Source organism: Ixodes scapularis, unplaced genomic scaffold, assembly GCF_016920785.2.
Source record: "Ixodes scapularis isolate PalLabHiFi unplaced genomic scaffold, ASM1692078v2 PGA_scaffold13__105_contigs__length_92229423, whole genome shotgun sequence".
Lineage (NCBI taxonomy): Eukaryota > Metazoa > Arthropoda > Arachnida > Ixodida > Ixodidae > Ixodes > Ixodes scapularis.
This window is the reverse complement of record NW_024609839.1, coordinates 86,955,459-86,960,744: the sequence shown is the minus strand read 5'-3', so window position 1 is coordinate 86,960,744 and position 5,286 is coordinate 86,955,459.

Below are 5,286 nucleotides of genomic sequence, written 5' to 3'. Positions count from 1 at the left end.
TCATACAAGGAAGAACGTAAGAATAAATAGACTACTGCTATATTACCCAAGCATCAAGGGTAATGCAGGGATTGATGTTCCAGCAGTAGTAACTTTTCTAAAGCAAATGCCTGAAACAAATGGCATCTTACACGCGCGTTCAACGCTTTATTTTGGTTATTTATTACGAATCGTTTATACGGGGAAGGCGTGTGGCGCGTGGAACACCAGTCCCTGCATTCTCCTTGACGCTTGGGTAATATAGCAATATGTCTATTGGCTTCCGCCTGGAATAAATAAAGCCCCTTCATGTTTGAAAAAAATATTGGGTTATGTGTGTGTTTATACAGCTTGGTCTGCCTCAACGGGCGACGAGTCTCCCAGCTGTAGATGAGAAATGTAGCCAGTGCAGTACAACCCCTAGCCCGGAGTCTCTAACGTGCATCGCGCAGTAGCGATACACGACCGCACGCCGGTTCGATGCTCATCCAGATCGAAACGGGCAGGGGTGGGGATTGAACCCAGGATCCCCGGATTCTGCAGCGCGAGCTTTCGCTCCACGTGCTCGGAGCTGGTGTGCGCACCTACTCGGCCACCGATCCACCGCTATGCTTGTAGCGCTCCGCTGCATGTGTGAACAGGCCTCAACTTCTGTAAGCGCTCCGCATGCACCAAGAAGCTGAGGGAAAGGAGGAGACGTCGGGGTTCGTCAGAAGGCCGAGCTCTGGACTTGGAACAATTGACTGATATTTCTTTTGGCTCGGGAGAGCCGCGGCGCCGCACAAGTTGCACATACCGCGAAGCCCCGTGGCGCCGCATCTAATGATAGTGAGATGATACATTGCGGGTCGACGTAAAACTATCTGCCTTTGTCCCCACTGCACTCGTCGAACGCTTGAGAACGCGGAACGCCGGCGTCCGGTGTTTGACTTTCCCATTCGAACGCGTTCGACGAGTGCAGTGGAGGCAAAGGCAGCTAGCGTTTGGTCCACCGTCTAATCGTTCGAATCAGAGATCGGGGTTCTGACGTCCCCTCTCGACTCCTCCTTTCTCTCGGTGCCTCGGCGGATAATCCTGAAGAGATCCCGGGATCGAATCCCGGACCAGGCGGATTTATTTCAACGGCCGTGAGTCGTCCAGAGGTCGCGATGTAGCCAATTTATGATTATCTTCTCCGCCTTGGGGACTACGCCTCAGACTGTGGCAGCCCACTGTCTTTTTACAATGTATTAGCAGTGGGACAAGCGGCTTAATGCGACCTCATATAAGTTTTCCCAGCAGACGAAACCGTGATCCACGGCGATCCGTGCCACGTCAGTGTCGTCTTGCCGTTCTCCGTTGCGGTGCGCTTACCTTTTTGACGACCTTCGGCAGCATCCTTCCCCATGCTCAAGACTCGGTTCCTACATCATTCCAAAAATGTCGTGTTCTGGTCGCGCTCTTGCGCGTGCCTTGCAAAGCGTACACGAGACTAATTCGTGACTCGAGTACCTGCCGCATGGGGGAGGAGATCAAACAGTCAGGCCTCTAGCGGCACGCTTCAGCTGTGGTTCAGTTCAGAAAGCGTTCAGTCAGAAAGAAAGAGAAGGCGGAGTGCGTCGGCGGTTGTGGGGACATCAAACCGTATTTTCTCGTTTGTTTTTGACCCGAGAAATAGAAGATGACGATTCGAAGCCCGCTCCTCGTGCGACTAAGGCGCTGGTCAGAGCCAAGCGCTCGTGCCCAGCAGTTAGTAAACACGGGGCTGTGGGGCCAACACGCTTGATAAAGCGCCCCCATATATAGTTCGATGTGCTGATACCAGCTTATACTCTATTTCACCTTATGGTGTACCGAAGGGAAGGATACAAGCGCGAGCTCCTTCCTCGATACTTCGTGCATAAGCTGTGACTGCAGCCAAAGGTATACATACAAGCGCTAGCTAGCCCGCGCTCCTGACTTTGAGACGTGCATTTCTAGCGCGAGTGCTCGTTCTATGGAAGAACGCTTCAAAGCAGGGACTTCCAGCTCTCGTGCTTGTGGCACTGGCTGCAGTCTCAGCTTGAAGGGGCGGTGCAACGATGTTCGCTTGGAATGTTTTTCACTTTACACGAGCTTGCTTCACGTACGAATAAAACTGTAGAAGGGTGGTGAGCTGGGCTATACTTCGTTTCAGCTTCGGTCCAGACGCAGCCGATGCTACAAGCGCGAGCATGTGGCCCAGAACAGTGCTTGCACTGCACGAGCGCGCGTGCTTGGCAGGGATGCTGAAAGCCCGGAGCTCGCGCTTGTAGCTTTGGCTGCGTCTGGACCGAAGCTGAAACGAAGTACAGTTGGTAAGCATTATAATACATGGTTGAGTCGTGAGTTGAGCGTCTTTCCTGTAGCCTGTATTCCTGTACAATTTCCTCACTTTGTTCGCTGACTTTAACCATGTATACGAATAAAAAGGACGCGCGCTGGTCCAACCTGCAGCAGCCATGGCCACAACGATCTGCTTGTCTGTCATTGTTATTTGCACGTGAAGCAAGCTCCCCCGTGCTCCTCGATCGTGTTAGGCCGATGGCCGATACAGTCGTAAAAAAAATCGCTGAAGTCATGAAATCGCTGAAGATGAGAAAGACATGCATGCTTCCCTTTCTTCATGACAAAGGAGAAGAGTCGATCTCTTCGTCCGTGGATCTGAAGTGGTGATCCTCCGTAAGAACGTAAAGTGGTGGAACTCTGCACCGATGTTGTTGAAAGACGTAGTCCCTTGAACATTGAGACTGGTAGCAAATTTGCTTGGGCACCGGTGTCAACTTTTAAGCGGGCGTCGTGGCCGCCTAACTTCGCGATGATGAGTCACGTTCTATTGTCTTTTTTACGTTCACAGTTAGAATGTCGAAATCATCGTTGTTCCCGTCCGAGCTCGTTGCCACCGCGTTGTCAACAGACTTCTTTGAGCTGTTGCATACCCTAAGTGATTCTATCCACACTGTTTGCAAAGCTTGCCATATGCTGGGCATGCGCATGGCTCATGAACAAGGCTGCAGTAGTACCTGCACTCTCTCCTCGCTTGGCACTTTTCGGTACGAGCGACGGGCTCGACAGTTTGTTCTAGCTGTTCGAAGGTGTTCTGGCGCTCAGATACTTTGATGGACTTGCAGAAATAAACTGCCTTGACAAGAGTTAGATCCTTTTCTCGCAAAAGCCTTTCCCGACGGGTTTTTTTTTTTTTTTTTTTTGGAAGTGTTATATACAATTTGGTTACGCAGCATGGAATCAGACAAATCCCCGAAGTTCCAGGTGCTTGCCTTCGTCTCCAAGTCAAGGAAGAAAGTTTCGAAACCTTCTCCAGGCTCCTGGACTCTGTTCGGAAGATGTATCGCTTGTAGGTTTCGTTGACCCTCGGCTGTACTATCTACTGTACCATTCTTCTAGAGAGACACATTCGTAGCACTTATATAGTGATGGCTTTCGTCTGCTTCGCCCTTACTTTGCTGCTGCCGGCGGGGGAAAAAAAAGAGAAAAAAAAGGAAAAGGTTTTTGGACGTGAAAGAACTTAGGGTAAAGAGCTTATAAACGCTTGCCACCTTTTTTAATCATATAAACACGTAAAGATATTATGGCCGGCGCTGTACTTCGTTTATAATCACCCATAATTATCTTTGGTTATAATTATTGGTTATAATAAGCGATTGGTGTCCTCTTTTTGTTGCTTGTGTAGCCTAAACCGGACCGTGACTAAAACCGGCGTGGATTTGAGGTGCGTTGTTTGTGAGCAGTCCGTGTACTGTCTATGTCATGTAACGTCTGCCTCCGACCAACAAAGCTGCTTTGGAACGCTTGTTATAAAAGCCCATTTTACTGCCATCTTCCACTCGCTTTTCGTTCAAGATGGCAACGGCCACCGAAACTCCGTTACCATGCCCCGTGCTAAGTGCTATGTTTAACTGAGGTAAACGAAGTGAGACAATTTGCTGTTTAAATATCTACTCTGTATGCCAAAACTGAAACTGCTGAGCCCACCCGGGACGTCGAACTCTAATATGAAAAAGCCTTCAGGTAGGTTATTTTTCAATGTCATTTACTTTTCTTTTTCGTTAAAATGTCGTGGTTAAGTTTTCTTAGTCAAAAGAACGCACCTTTCTTTCGGGATCGTTTTGTTAGTCGCATAGTTTTTCAGCTACATCTCACAATGCTCGATTAATGTAATCTAGCGAAAACTCTTCGAAAACGGCTTAATTTAGTTTCTTGTATATTTCAGAAGGAGGTTAAATCAATCATGGAAGTTATATATAAACTCGCCTATTTGACATTTGTTTAAGTTTGCAATCTGTCTAATCAGTTTTTTCGATACTAATTCGTGATTTAGTTATTTAGTTATTTCGTTGTACTACGCCACTGATAACTAGAAATTAACAGCGGTGCTTCGCATCAGTCCTTTTTTTTTTCTCCCGTTAGTTTTTTTATTTGCAGAAGCTATGAGAGTTCGAGGTGCGTTCAAGGAAACGAAAGTCCGCAACCCACTTTCCCGACGCGCCCTTGCTGAAGCAGATGAGAATCAACCGTATGCATCAAGTTCCCGTTCCTCAAGAGCGGTTCGGCAATCTTGTGGAGACGTTTGTGGTTGAGACGCTGCAGTCATATGCTAACAGCTGTCATATACTAACAGTGAAACACAAAGTATACGACAAAATAAAGTAAAAGTAACGTCCGTTGGTCATGGCAAGTAACGACATCAGTATTTCGTTACATTTGCAAAATGGTAACGGAGCTCTGTAAGGCGTTAGCTTTTTTCCAAGCTAACGAGTAAAGCTATTTCGTTACTTATTTTCGGTAAGGGTCACAACACTGCTCGGACGTATGTGCTCGTCAACGATCAATCAGTCGACAAATATTTGGATTCGCTTTCGCAGCCAATGAGTGCCGTGACGGTGCTTATCATCACTTGCGATTGACAACCTTTCTAGTGAGCACGGTGGAAGTTTGGAGTCATCATATCCGGTACCCAAGCATGTTGTGACCATGCGATTTCTCATTTCGTTTTTGAGTCGCGGATTAAAGCCAAGGAGGAAGTTGAGCGATCATTTCATGCTTCCTTAACTTGCATCATACTTTGGTAGTGCTTGATTCGTAAGTACCTGTACACTCTAAAAAAAGCCCGTGCGTCTACTCTCCCGCACAACACCTCGGAGAGCCCATCACCGCAACTTACGGAGGCAACTCAGCGCATGACGATGCCCAAACGTATGTTTATAGACCAAAAAAACGCAGTCTGAGTAATGCAAGAGTGACGTTTTGCATTGCTTAATGTCACAAATCAGACTGCGTTTTTTGATCTAA